Below are 15,760 nucleotides of genomic sequence, written 5' to 3' on the forward strand. Positions count from 1 at the left end.
GTAGGAATAAGTATGTTCACCATCTCATAAAGACTCGAGTACTGCTTGCCTTTCTTGGATCCCCAGGCATAAATCAAATCATAAAATATTTTCGTGACAAGTTCTTAAATCTATGACTTATAATGAATAGTACAGTTCTACTAGTCTTGCTAAAATGTTAGTAATTAAACACAGATTTCACATATAAGGTCACTTATTGGAAATGCTATATTAACAGCTCCATATTAAAAACAACCCAAAATAAAATGAGTTCCACTGGGGTATTACTTCCCAGACATCAAATAAATGTTCATTCCACTGTTACCACAAAGGTTATTTAAGGAGATCTCAAATGACCCAGATTTAGTTAACAGTAAATACATTATTTCAGGTTGATACTACCTTAAGGTCTTTAACAAAAGAAATTTTAAAATATGAATTGGGTAAACGGCATAAAAATGTCACTCAAGCTGTCACACAGACTCAACAATTCAGTCTGACCAGGATATATTAAACACCCATATATCTAAAGTTGTGTGCTAGGTACTATTCAGAAATGCTCTGTACCTTGTGTGTTTCACGTCTCCCTTCTCCAGTCCATTCTACCCTCTACTGCTCCAAAATTCATTATCCTGACAGTTGATGGCCTCTAGGATTTGGTTGACACATTCCTAGTCAATGTGCTCCTAATTATTTTACCACCTTTAAAGCCCTTCACTAATTCCTCAGGACATACATTCTGCCTCTTTAGGCTGTTTGTGCCCTATCCTACCCTTTGTCCAGCTTCATCTCTGGTGGCTCCTGCTTATACCACATATGCTGAGCACACAACATTTTTCATTATTTCACAGACACTAACACACTTGCCAATCCTGCTTGGGAAGCATTTTTGAAACACGCTATTTACCAAGGTGGTGGACAGCGTACAGGGAAACCATGAAGCCTGGTGCCAGCCAGATTCTGTGGATCTGATGATTTTCATGATCTGCCTTGGCCCTGCAAGCTAGATGGGGCAAGGGCAGGCAGGGGCTGTGTATACAGGGCTGCCTGAGCAGAGCTAAGGCCTTCAGTTGAGAATCAGAGCCCATAGCAACCCACAAAGAGAGCTGGGGAAATAAACACACTTCTGTCCTCCCTCTCTCCAATCCCCCTGCAGTGCTTGTTATTGGCCAAACCCAACCAAGAGCCAGAGGGCAAGGGAGACCATTGATGCTGTCCATACAAGCCAGCTTCCCAGTGGGTGGAGCGCGGGGCAGGGAAGGGTGGAAAGTGGATCTGGAGGGCAAAGAGAAGCTTTCCAGCACAGTAATTTATTGACTCACTGGAATATTTTTAAGCAGAGGAGTGACTTAGGCAGATTGTATTTTGGAAAAATTACTCTGGCAGGAGTATGGGGAAGGATTGAGGGAGTAAAGCCTCACATCAGACAGCACAGCTAGAAGGCCACTGACATGCAAGAGATAAGAGACTAGACTAGATTTACCAGTGTCTGGAGGAGGAGAGCATAGATGCAAAGTTCAAAGGTGCTAGAATCAACAGGTGCTGGCAGCTGACCAGACACAGGAAGAAAGGAGATGCTAGAATGACTCCCAGGTTTCTGTATTAAATGATTTGTGGCAAATGTCAATTTTGTCCAGGCTTCCCAAGCATCCTCAAGCCCACCCTTGAGGTAGGATTCTCAGCACCTGTATGTACAGAATATGAGCAGTTTACCTGATAATGGTTAAGATAAAGGGGGCAAGCTGTTGGTCTCTGGGAAGAATCTGGCCTTGCAGGTCCAATTTTTTAAACAATGATTGTATACTCTGCCAAACGAGGCCCTAAAAATAATTATTTGTTAAGGTTTAAATATACAAAGATTTCACATAAAAATGTAGATGTCTGAGGCCTAGAGTGAGACCCTGTCTCAAAAAAAAAAAAAAAAAAAAAAATCTAGATTTCTGACCTCAGGAAAATAAAAGAGGAAAATAAAATAAAATTCGCATCACAGCATGGCAATAATTAAAACTAAGTGTGGCCATCCCATTTTTGAAGGGCATGTGGCCTCTAATATGCCCAGTCCCCATCCAGCCACTGTGAGGATTGATATTATCTTCCTGGCCTCTGTAGATCAAACTGGAAGCTTGTTGGTAACAAATGACTGTCAGCTTGAAAGTAAATCAAGTCCGGGTGCGGTGGCTCATGCCTGTAATCCCAACACTTCAGGGGGCTGAGGTGGGTGGATCACTTGAGGTCAAGAATTCGAGACCAGCCTAGCCAACATGGTGAAACCCCATCTCTACTAAAAAAATACAAAAATTAGTCAAGCGTGGTGGTGTGCACCTGTAGTCCCAGTTACTCAGAAGGCTGAGGCACGAGAATCACTTGAACCTGGGAGACAGAGGCTTCAATGAGCTGAGACAGCATCACTGCACTCCAGCCTGGGTGACAGAGTGAGACTCCATCTCGAAAAAAAAAGTAAATCAAAAGACACGTATATTTATAACTAAGATTCTTCACAGTATTGCTATAGAACATCATTATTTTCCAGAAGTAAGAAACATACATACAACATGTAGCTTAAAAATAAAACAAAGGGCATTTGGTTGTTGCTATGGTCTGAATGTGTCCCTGGAAATTTATATGTTGCAAGTTGATCACCAGCGTGATAGTATTAAGAAGTGAGGCCTTTAGGAGGTGATTAAGTAATGAGGGTGGAGCCCTTAGGGCCCTTATAAGGAGCTTGAGAGATTTAGTTCCCTCCCTTCTGCCCTTCCACCATGTGAGGACACAGCATTCATGCTTTCTAGAGGACATGACAACAAGGCACCATCTTGGAAGCAGAGAGAACAGTCCTCACCAGACACCAAACCTGCCGGTGCCTTGAACTCAGACTTTCCAGCCTCCAGAACGTGAGAGAATACATTTTTGTTCTTTACAAATTACCCAGTCTCAGGTATTTCATTATAGCAGCACAAATTGACTAGTTGTCTTTACTGCACGCTAAGATCAGAGTGTGTCCTCAGAAGAAGAATATAAGTCATTCCATGATGCCCAGTGTCTAAACTCTACTCCCTTTCTACATGTGGACTTTGCAGTATTTCAGACATAAGATATTAGTGTATTTAAGAATCATATTCTGGCTAGATGTGGTGGCTCATGCCTGTGGTCCCAGCTACTCAGGAGGCTGAGGCAGGAGAATCTATTGAACCCAGGAGGTGGAGGTTGTAGTGAGCCGAGATCACGCCACTGCACTCCAGCCTGGTGACAGAGTGAGACTCCGTCTCAAAAAAAAAAAAAAAAAAAAAATCATATTCTGGAAGGTACCTATGCTAGCACTAACACACAGGAAACCATGAGCCCTGCAGGAGACCATTTAAGGAATCACATGGGCCACATCTCCAGTGACAACTCCCATACAAACCAATATCATGCGTGACAATATCTAGGTTATTTTTCCCTATTAATGCAATCAGTGTTCATACCTACCAGACAAGTAACCTGTTCTTTTCTTTTCTAAGAATCATAATCAGGTCCTCTCAGATTGCAGCAGGAGACATGCAACATTCAAATACAATGAGAGCTTTGTTTCATATTGACTTTATTTTTGTTAAAAATAAATTCTTAAACATAAAGATACTTTACATGATGGAAGATTTAACAGGATATTATCTATGCTCTTGGGTTAGTTATCGTGAAGCATATGTAACACAACATCAGGTAAGATTGAAAAGAGATAACTGTAGGTTGCCAAATTTAAAAGTCTGATGGAGAGGAATGGTGGGCTAGATAATATAGATCAACCATGCCATTGAGGACAACTACAAAAGCAAAAATGTCCTCCAGGAAATTAAAGTAAAATAAAGAGATTGTCAGACAAAAAGAGAATTCATCTTCAGCAGACCAGTCTCAAAGAAAATATTAAACGGTGTTTTTAAGATTAAAGGAAGCTTGGAGATGATGAAAGAAACGAAGAGCAAAAATAAGAATGGTAAACCTGTGGGTAAATTAAAAGAAGAGCAACTGTACAAAACAGCAATTATAATGGATTGTGGAGTTTTAAATATTTATATGGAATTAACATATCTGACAATGACAGCCTATGAGTCAGAAGAGAGATAAATGGCCTTAAAGTATCCTAAGGTCCTCGTATCCATCCATGAAGAAGATAAAAGGATCAATTAATATTCGACTTTGATAAGTCAAGGATAGATGCTTTAAGCTCTAGAGTTACCACTAAAAAAACCAGAAAAGAGTGTATGAATTCCAAATTAATGTATATGGGGAAAGATATAATAAGAAAACACATTCAATCCAAAAGAAGGCAAAAATGAAGAGAAAAAGGAATGTAGACAGATGGATAAATTTTAAAAGCTCATGGTAAAATGGAAGATTTAAATGCAAATATATCAATTATATCAATTACATTAAACCCAAATAGAATAAATCACCAATTAAAAGACAGATTGTCAGGATAAAATTTAAAAATTCAGTTATATTCTGTTTAAAAGAGACATTCCTTACATATAATGACCAGAAAGATTAAAAATAAAAGATTGAAAAAAATATATACCATAAGACTAGACAAAGTAGACTTTAAGACAGAGAGATGCTACATACTGTTGGAAGTTTGATTTCACTAGGATGGAACAAATTCTAAAGTGGATGTACCTAACAACATAACCGCAAAACATATAAAGCAAAAACTGACAGACTGTAAAAAGAAATAGAAAAATCCATAATGATGGTGGGAGGTTTTAACACAACTAGCATTAATTTATTGAGCAAGTGAAAAAAATCAATAATGATATAGAATATGGAAACAATTAAATTACAAATTGAAACTATGTAACTATATAGAAAGCTATAACTAACCATCTCAGAATATATATTTTTTGTATTTATGAAATGTTTATAAACATTTATCATGATCTGGGCCATACAGAAAAATCTCAAAAATTCAAAGGATTGAAATAATTCAAGTTTTTTTCTCTGACAACAAAGCAAAAATGCAAGTTTAAAACTAGAAAATGTCCAAACACATTCCATAGGTTAAGAAATAAATCACAATGAAGATTAGAAAATACTCTTAATGAATGAAGATGAATATATTACATACCAAAACTTGAGTAAAGCAGCTAAAGCTATGCTTGGAAGGGGATCTGTAGTTTTAAATGCACATATTTGAAAAGAAGAAAGATGAAAAAAATCAATGATCTTAAACTATTTCAAGACATAGAAAAATGACAACACATACAACTCAAAGAAAGTAGAAGAAAGAAAATAATAAGGATGAGAAGAGCAATTATGAAATGGAAAACAAAAATATAAGCAAGAGGATCAACAAATAAAAAAAGACTAATAAAATTAAATTCCTTGGCAAGACTATGAAAGAATAAGACAGAGAAAAGTCCCTAAAAATGAATTTTAAGAATGAAATCACTGCAGATTCCACAGGCCCTAAAATGATAAGAGGATGAAAAACATCTTTATGTTAATATATTTCAAAATTTAGATGTAGGCCGAGCTCCCTTGCCCTAAGGCAGGACAAACTCTTCCGAGCAATTTACCCTCCAGAGCTGCCACGGGATAGTCAATGGCTGAGATTCACCTCAAATCCCATCTTTGCTGTGCTCCTTCCTGTCTTTCACTTCCCTCATTTCCTTTTTGGATTCTACTGGAATAAATCACTTGGATACCAATCTTCATCTCAGATCTTCTTCTTAGAACCCAACCCAAGAAACTTATTAAACTATGTGCATGTCAAAACATCGATTTAAAAAAATATTGTTGGCCAGGTGCAGTGGCTCATGCCTGTAATCCCAGCACTTTGGGAGGGCAAGGTGGGTGGATCGCGAGGTCAGGAGATCGAGACCATCCTGGCTAACCTGGTGAAACCCCATCTCTACTAAAAATACAAAAAATTAGCTGGGCGTGGTGGGCAGGTGCCTGTAGTCCCAGCTACTCAGGAGGCTGAGGCAGGAGAATGGCATAAACCTAGGAGGCGGAGGTTGCAGTGAGCAGAGGTCATGCCACTGCACTCCAGCCTGGGTGACACAGTGAGACTCCATCTCAAAAACAAAAAAAATACTGCCATTCAAAAATGATAAAATATTAACATGAGTTACTTCTGGGTGTGGGTACACATGAGTTTATTATACTAGTCTCTGAACTTTTCTATTTCTCTATTTTTCTAATTAAAACAAAAAAAGGAAAAATGTGGATCAGAAGAATTTCTGAGATGTTCAAGCAGTGAAAACAAGTAACCTGCAAGAGGAAAGGTCTGCCTTCTCCACAACAACATCTAATGCCAGAACACAAGGAAGCAGTGCCTACAAAATCCCACAAGAAAAAAAATCACCCAAGAATATTAAAACTACCTAAGCTCTATTCAAGAATAAAAGCACCTCATCAATATTAAAACCTTTGTGCACAAGAGGACACTATTAGCAGAGTGAAAAGGTAATCCACAGAATGGGAAAAATATTTGAAAATAATATATCTGACAAGAGGTTAATCTCCAGAATATATAATGAACTCTTACAATTCAGCAACAACGAAAAAAGAAATAGCCCAGTTAAAAATTGGGCAAAAGACATGAATAGATATTTATCCAAAGAAGATATATAAAAAGTCAATAAGCAGATGAAAAGGTGTTCAACATCACTAATCATTAGGGAAATGCAAATGAAATACCACTTTATACCCATTAGGGAAACATAAATGAGATACCACTTCATACCCATTAGGATGACTATTATAAAACAAACAGGAAAAAAGTTAACTGTTAGTGAGTGATATGGTTTGGCTGTGTCCCCAACCAAATCTTGAATTGTAGCTCCCATAATTCTCATTCTATTGTGGGAGGGAACAGGTGGAAGGTAATTTAATCATAAGGGCAGGTCTTTCTTGGGCTGTTCTCATGATAGTGAGTAAGTCTCACAACATCTGACAGTTTTATAAAGGGGAGTTTCCCTGCACACATTCTCTCTTTGCCTGCCACCATGTAAGATGTCCCTCTGCTCTTCCTTCCTCTTCCACCATGATTGTAAGGCCTTCCTAGCAATGTGGAACTGTGAGTCAATTAAACCTTTTTTCTTCATAAACTACTCAGTCTTGGGTATGCCTTTATCAGCAGCATTAAAATGGACTAATACAGTAAATTGGTACTGATAGAGGGGGACGTTCTGCTATAAAGATAGCTGAAAATGTGGATGCGACTTTGGAACTGGGTAATAGGCAGAGATTGGAACAGTTTGGAGGGCTCAGAAGAAGACAGGATAGTTTGGAACTTCCTAGAGACTTGTTGAATGGCTTTAACCAAAATGCTGATAATGATATGGACAATGAAATTCAGGCTGATGTGGTCTCACAGAGATGAGGAACTTGTCAGGAACTAGAGCAAAGGTGACTCTTGCTATGCTTTAGCAAAGAGACTGGCAGCATTTTGCACCTGCCCTATAGATTTGTGGAATTTTGAACTTGAGGGAGATGACTTAGGGTATCTGGTGGAAGAAATTTCTAAGCAGCAAGGCATTCAAGAGGTTACTTGGGTGCTGTTAAAAGCATTCAGTTTTAAAATGGAAACAGAGCATAAAAGTTCAGAAAATTTGCAGCCTGAGATGTGATAGAAAAGACAAACCCATTTACTGAGGAAAAATTCAAGCCAGCTGCAGAAATTTGCATAAATAACAAGGAGCCAAATGTTAATCACCAAGACAATGGAGAAAACGTCTCCAAGGAATGTCACAGACCTTTGCAGCAGCACCTCCGTCACAGGCCCAGAGGCTTAGGAGGAAAAAATGGTTTCATGGGCCAGGGCCCAGGGCCCCCCTGCTGTATGCAGTATAGGGACTTGGTGCCCTGCATCTCAGCCACTCCAGTTGTGGCTAAAAGGGGCCAAGGTACAACTCAGGCCATGGCTTCAGAGGGTGAAAGCCCCAAGCCTTGGCAGCTGACACATGGTGTTGAGCCTGTGGGTGCAGAGAAGTCAAGAATTGAGCTTTGGGAACCTCCACCTAGATTTCAGAGGATGTACGGAAAAGCTGGATGTCCATGCAAAAGTTTGCTGCAGAGAGAGCCCTCATGGAGAACCTCTGCTAGGGCAGTGCAGAAGGGAAATTTGGGGTGTGGGCCCCACACAGAGTCACCACTGGGGTGCTGCCTAGTGGAGTTGTGAGGAGAAGAGGGCCACCTTCTTCCAGACCCCAGAATGGTAGATCCACTGACCGCCTGCACCGTGTGCCTGGAAAAGCTGCAAACACTCAATGCCAGCCTGTGAAAGCAGCCAGGAGAGGGGCTATACCCTGCAAATCCACAGGGACAGAACTGCCTGAGGCCATGGAAGCCCACATCTTGCATCGTTGTGACCTGGATGTGAGAGATGGAGTCAAAGGAGATCATTTCGGAGCTTTAAGATTTGACTGCCCCACTGGGTTTCAGACTCATATGGGGCCTGTAGCCACTTTGTTTTGGCCAATTTCTCCCATTTGGAATGGTGTATTTACCCAATTCCTGTACCCCCATTGTATTTTGGGAGTAACTAACTTGCTTTTGATTTTACAGGCTCATAGGCAGAAGGGACTTGCCTTGTCTCAGATGAGACTTTAGACTGTAGAATTTTGAGTTAATGCTGAAATGAGTTAAGACTTGGGGACGGTTGGGAAGGCATGGTTGGTTTTGAAATGTGAGAACATGAGATTTGGGAGGGGCCAGGGGTGAAATGATATGGTTTGGCTGTGTCCCCACCCAAATCTCAAATTGCAGCTCCCATAATTCCCACGTGTCATTGGAGGGATACACGGGGATGTAATTTAATCATGAGGGCAAGCCTTTCTTTTGCTGTTCTCATTATAGTGAATAAGTCTCACAACATCTGATAGTTTTATGAAAGGGAGTTCCTCTGCACAAATAATCTCTTTGCTGGCCACTATGTAAGATGTCCCTTTGCTCTTCCTTTGTCTTCTGCCATGAGTATGAGGCCTCCCCAGACATATGGAACTGTGAACCGATTAAACCTCTTTCCTTTATAAATTACCCAGTCTTGGGTATGTCTTTTTCAGCAGTGTGAAAACAGACTAATACAGTGAGGATGTGAAGAAATTAGAACATGTGTTCATTGCTGGTGGGAATGTAAAATGGTGCAGCCACTGTGGAAAACATTATGGTAGTTCCTCAAAAAGTCTGATGTATTACTATATGATCCAGCAATTCCACTGCTGTGTACGTACCCAAAAGAATTGAAAGCAGGGGCCAGACGCAGTGGCTCACGCCTGTAATCCCAGTACTTTGGGAGGCCAAGGCAGGTGAATCACCTAAGGTCAGGAGTTCGAGAGCAGCCTGGCCAATATGGCAAAACCCTGTCTCCACTAAAAATACAAAAATTAGCCAGATGTGGTGGCGGACACCCATAGTCCCAGCTACTCAGGAGGCTGAGGCACGAGAATCACTTGAACCTGGAAGGCAGAGGTTGCAGTGAGCTGAGATCATGCCACTGCACTCCAGCCTGGGCAACAGAGTAAGAATGTCTCAAACAAAAAAAATTGAAAGCAGGGACTCAAACAAATGTTTCTACCACTTTGTTGATAACAGCAGTATTCATAAAATCCTAAGGGGGAAGACAACCCAAATGTTCACTGACAAATAAGTAGAGAAGCAAAATATGGTATATACATGCAGTGGAATATTATTTAGCTGGAGAAAAGAATGAAATTTGGGCACAGGCTACAACATGGATGAACTTGAAAGACATTATGCTAAGTGAAATAAGTCAAACACAAAAGGATAAATATTGTATGATTCCACTTATGGAGTGCCTAGGGTAATCAAATTCATAGAGATAGAAAGTAGAATGGTGGTTGCCAGGGACTGGGGGAGGAGAGAATAGGGGGTCATTATTTAATGGGTATAGTAGGTTCAGTTTTGCAAGAGGAAATAAAGTTCTAAAGATGGATGGTGGTGATGGTTGCACAACAATGTGAATGTACTTGATGCCACTAAACTGTACACTTAAAAATGGTTACAATGGTAAATGTTAAACAATATATACTTTACCACAATAATTTTTTTAAAGAGTACAGGCAACACCAAGGTGTTCAAATGTTAAAAAAAAAATTGAGGAGCAAGATGGCCGAATAGGAACAGCTCCAGTCTCCAACTCCCAGCGCGAGCGACACAGAAGACAGGTGATTTCTGCATTTTCAACTGAGGTACTGGGTTCATCTCACTAGGGAGTGCCGGACAACCGGTGCTGGTCAGCTGCTGCAGCCCGACCAGCGAGAGCTGAAGCAGGGCGAGGCATCGCCTCACCTGGGAAGCGCAAGGGGGAAGGGAATCCCTTTTCCTAGCCAGGGGAACTGAGACACACAACACCTGGAAAATCGGGTAACTCCCACCCCAATACTGCACTTTAAGCTAACGGGCACACCAGGAGATTATATGCCACACCTGGCCGGGAGGGTCCCACACCCACGGAGCCTCCCTCATTGCTAGCACAGCAGTCTGTGATCTACCTGCAAGGCAGCAGCGAGGCTGGGGGAGGGGCGCCCGCCATTGCTGAGGCTTAAGTAGGTAAACAAAGCTGCTGGGAAGCTCAAACTGGGTGGAGCTCACAGCAGCTCAAGGAAACCTGCCTGTCTCTGTAGACTCCAGCTCTGGGGACAGGGCACAGTAAACAATAACAAACGCAGCAGAAACTTCTGCAGACGCAAACGACTCTGACAGCTTTGAAGAGAGCAGTGGATCTCCCCAACACGGAGGTTGAGAGCTGAGAAGGGACAGACTGCCTGCTCAAGTGGGTCCCTGACCCCTGAGTAGCCTAACTGGGAGACATCCCCCACTAGGGGCAGTCTGACACCCCACACCTCACAGGGTGGTGTACCCCCCTGAGAGGAAGCTTCCAAAGCAAGAATCAGACAGGTACACTTGCTGTTCAGCAATATTCTATCTTCTGCAGCCTCTGCTGCTGATACCCAGGCAAACAGGGTCTAGAGTGGACCTCAAGCAATCTCCAACAGACCCACAGCTGAGGGTCCTCACTGTTAGAAGGAAAACTATCAAACAGGAAGGACACCTACACCAAATCCCCATCAGTACGTCACCATCATCAAAGACCAGAGGCAGATAAAACCACAAAGATGGGGAAAAAGCAGTGCAGAAAAGCTGGAAATTCAAAAAATAAGAGCACCTCTTCCCCGGCAAAGAAGCGCAGCTCATCGCCAGCAACAGATCAAAGCAGGACGGAGAATGACTTTGACGAGATGAGAGAAGAAGGCTTCAGTCCATCAAACTTCTCAGAGCTAAAGGAGGAATTACGTACCCAGCGCAAAGAAACTAAAAATCTTGAAAAAAAAGTGGAAGAATTGATGGCTAGAGTAATTAATGCAGAGAAGGTCATAAACGAAATGAAAGAGATGAAAACCATGACACAAGAAATACGTGACAAATGCACAAGCTTCAGTAACCGACTCAATCAACTGGAAGAAAGAGTATCAGTGATTGAGGATCAAATGAATGAAATGAAGCAAGAAGAGAAACCTAAAGAAAAAAGAAGAAAAAGAAATGAACAAAGCCTGCAAGAAGTATGGGATTATGTAAAAAGACCAAATCTATGTCTGATTGGGGTGCCTGAAAGTGAGGGGGAAAATGGAACCAAGTTGGAAAACACTCTTCAGGATATCATCCAGGAGAACTTCCCCAACCTAGTAGGGCAGGCCAACATTCAAATCCAGGAAATACAGAGAACACCACAAAGATACTCCTCGAGAAGAGCAACTCCAAGACACATAATTGCCAGATTCACCAGTTGAAATGAAGGAAAAAATCTTAAGGGCAGCCAGAGAGAAAGGTCGGGTTACCCACAAAGGGAAGCCCATCAGACTAACAGCAGATCTCTCAGCAGAAACTCTACAAGCCAGAAGAGAGTGGGGGCCAATATACAACATTCTTAAAGAAAAGAATTTTCAACCCAGAATTTCATATCCAGCCAAACTAAGTTTCATAAGTGAAGGAGAAATAAAATCCTTTACAGATAAGCAAATGCTTAGAGATTTTGTCACCACTAGGCCTGCCTTACAGGAGACCCTGAAGGAAGCACTAAACATGGAAAGGAACAACCGGTACCAGCCATTGCAAAAACATGCCAAAATGTAAAGACCATCGAGGCTAGGAAGAAACTGCATCCACTAACGAGCAAAATAACCAGTTAATATCATAATGGCAGGATCAAGTTCACACATAACAATATTAACCTTAAATGTAAATGGACTAAATGCTCCATTTAAAAGACACAGACTGGCAAACTGGATAAAGAGGCAAGACCCATCAGTCTGCTATATTCAGGAGACCCATCTCACATGCAGAGACATACATAGGCTCAAAATAAAGGGATGGAGGAAGATTTACCAAGCAAATGGAGAACAAAAAAAAGCAGGGGTTGCAATACTAGTCTCTGATAAAACAGACTTTAAACAATCAAAGATCAAAAGAGACAAAGAAGGCCATTACATAATGGTAAAGGGATCAATTCAACAGGAAGAGCTAACTCTCCTAAATATATATGCACCCAATACAGGAGCACCCAGATTCATAAAGCAAGTCCTTAGAGACTTACAAAGAGACTTAGACTCCCATACAATAATAATGGGAGACTTCAACACTCCACTGTCAACATTAGACAGATCAACGAGACAGAAAGTTAACAAGGATATCCAGGAATTGAACTCATCTCTGCAGCAAGCAGACCTAATAGACATCTATAGAACTCTCCACCTCAAATCAACAGAATATACATTCTTCTCAGCACCACATCGCACTTATTCCAAAATTGACCACATAATTCAAAGGAAAGCACTCCTCAGCAAATGTACAAGAACAGAAATTATAACAAACTGTCTCTCAGACCATAGTGCAATCAAACTAGAACTCAGGACTAAGAAACTCAATCAAAACCGCTCAACTACATGGAAACTGAACAACCTGCTCCTGAATGACTACTGGGTACATAACGAAAAGAAGACAGAAATAAAGAAGTTCTTTGAAACCAATGAGAACAAAGATACAACACACCTGAATCTCTGGGACACATTTAAAGCAGTGTGTAGAGGGAAATTTATAGCACTAAATGCCCACAAGAGAAAGCAGGAAAGATCTAATATTGACACTCTAACATCGCAATTAAAAGAACTAGAGAAGCAAGAGCAAACACATTCGAAAGCTAGCAGAAGGCAAGAAATAACTAAGATCAGAGCAGAACTGAAGGAGATAGAGACACAAAAAACCCTCCAAAAAATCAATGAATCCAGGAGTTGGCTTTTTGAAAAGATCAACAAAATTGACAGACCGCTAGCAAGACTAATAAAGAAGAAAAGAGAGAAGAATCAAATTGACGCAATAAAAAATGATAAAGGGGATATCACCACCGACCCCACAGAAATACAAACTACCATCAGAGAATACTATAAACACCTCTATGCAAATAAACTGGAAAATCTAGAAGAAATGGATAATTTCCTGGACACTTACACTCTCCCAAGACTAAACCAGGAAGAAGTTGAATCCCTGAATAGACCAATAGCAGGCTCTGAAATTGAGGCAATAATTAATAGCCTACCAACCAAAAAAAGTCCAGGACCAGATGGATTCACAGCTGAATTCTACCAGAGGTACAAGGAGGAGCTGGTACCATTCCTTCTGAAACTATTCCAAACAATAGAAAAAGAGGGAATCCTCCCTAACTCATTTTATGAGGCCAACATCATCCTGATACCAAAGCCTGGCAGAGACACAACCAAAAAAGAGAATTTTAGACCAATATCCCTGATGAACATCGATGCAAAAATCCTCAATAAAATACTGGCAAACCGGATTCAGCAACACATCAAAAAGCTTATCCACCATGATCAAGTGGGCTTCATCCCTGGGATGCAAGGCTGGTTCAACATTCGCAAATCAATAAACATAATCCAGCATATAAACAGAACCAAAGACAAGAACCACATGATTATCTCAATAGATGCAGAAAAGGCTTTTGACAACATTCAACAGCCCTTCATGCTAAAAACGCTCAATAAATTCGGTATTGATGGAACGTACCTCAAAATAATAAGAGCTATTTATGACAAACCCACAGCCAATATCATACTGAATGGGCAAAAACTGGAAAAATTCCCTTTGAAAACTGGCACAAGACAGGGATGCCCTCTCTCACCACTCCTATTCAACATAGTGTTGGAAGTTCTGGCTAGGGAAATCAGGCAAGAGAAAGAAATAAAGGGTATTCAGTTAGGGAAAGAAGAAGTCAAATTGTCCCTCTTTGCAGATGACATGATTGTATATTTAGAAAACCCCATTGTCTCAGCCCAAAATCTCCTTAAGCTGATAAGCAACTTCAGCAAAGTCTCAGGATACAAAATTAATGTGCAAAAATCACAAGCATTCTTATACACCAGTAACAGACAAACAGAGAGCCAAATCATAAATGAACTTCCATTCACAATCGCTTCAAAGAGAATAAAATACCTAGGAATCCAACTTACAAGGGATGTAAAGGACCTCTTCAAGGAGAACTACAAACCACTGCTCAGTGAAATAAAAGAGGACACAAACAAATGGAAGAACATACCATGCTCATGGATAGGAAGAATCAATATCATGAAAATGGCCATACTGCCCAAGGTAATTTATAGATTCAATGCCATCCCCATCAAACTACCAATGAGTTTCTTCACAGAATTGGAAAAAACTGCTTTAAAGTTCATATGGAACCAAAAAAGAGCCCGCATCTCCAAGACAATCCTAAGTCAAAAGAACAAAGCTGGAGGCATCACACTACCTGACTTCAAACTATACTACAAGGCTACAGTAACCAAAACAGCATGGTACTGGTACCAAAACAGAGATACAGACCAATGGAACAGAACAGAGTCCTCAGAAATAATACCACACATCTACAGCCATCTGATCTTTGACAAACCTGAGAGAAACAAGAAATGGGGAAAGGATTCCCTATTTAATAAATGGTGCTGGGAAAATTGGCTAGCCATAAGTAGAAAGCTGAAACTGGATCCTTTCCTTACTCCTTATACGAAAATTAATTCAAGATGGATTAGAGACTTAAATGTTAGACCTAATACCATAAAAACCCTAGAGGAAAACCTAGGTAGTACCATTCAGGACATAGGCATGGGCAAGGACTTCATGTCTAAAACACCAAAAGCAACGGCAGCAAAAGCCAAAATTGACAAATGGGATCTCATTAAACTAAAGAGCTTCTGCACAGCAAAAGAAACTACCATCAGAGTGAACAGGCAACCTACAGAATGGGAGAAAATTTTTGCAATCTACTCATCTGACAAAGGGCTAATATCCAGAACCTACAAAGAACTCAAACAAATTTACAAGAAAAAAACAAACAACCCCATCAAAAAGTGGGCAAAGCATATGAACAGACATTTCTCAAAAGAAGACATGCATACAGCCAACAGACACATGAAAAAATGCTCATCATCACTGGCCATCAGAGAAATGCAAATCAAAACCACAATGAGATACCATCTCACACCAGTTAGAATGGCGATCATTCAAAAGTCAGGAAACAACAGGTGCTGGAGAGGATGTGGAGAAATAGGAACACTTTTACCTGTTGGTGGGATTGTAAACTAGTTCAACCATTATGGAAAACAGTATGGCGATTCCTCAAGGATCTAGAACTAGATGTACCATATGACCCAGCCATCCCATTACTGGGGATATACCCAAAGGATTATAAATCATGCTGCTATAAAGACACATGCACACATATGTT

The 15,760-nt window shown here is 40.6% G+C and overlaps 1 protein-coding gene across 1 annotated transcript in view; it reads right to left on the reverse strand.

The window, feature by feature from the left end:
• The window catches only part of ADAMTSL3 (ADAMTS like 3), a 418,321-nt gene that overhangs the window by 302,898 nt on the left and 99,663 nt on the right, over positions 1-15,760 (reverse strand). The window lies entirely within an intron of this gene.

This window comes from Theropithecus gelada, chromosome 7b, assembly GCF_003255815.1.
Source record: "Theropithecus gelada isolate Dixy chromosome 7b, Tgel_1.0, whole genome shotgun sequence".
NCBI classification, from domain to species: domain Eukaryota; kingdom Metazoa; phylum Chordata; class Mammalia; order Primates; family Cercopithecidae; genus Theropithecus; species Theropithecus gelada.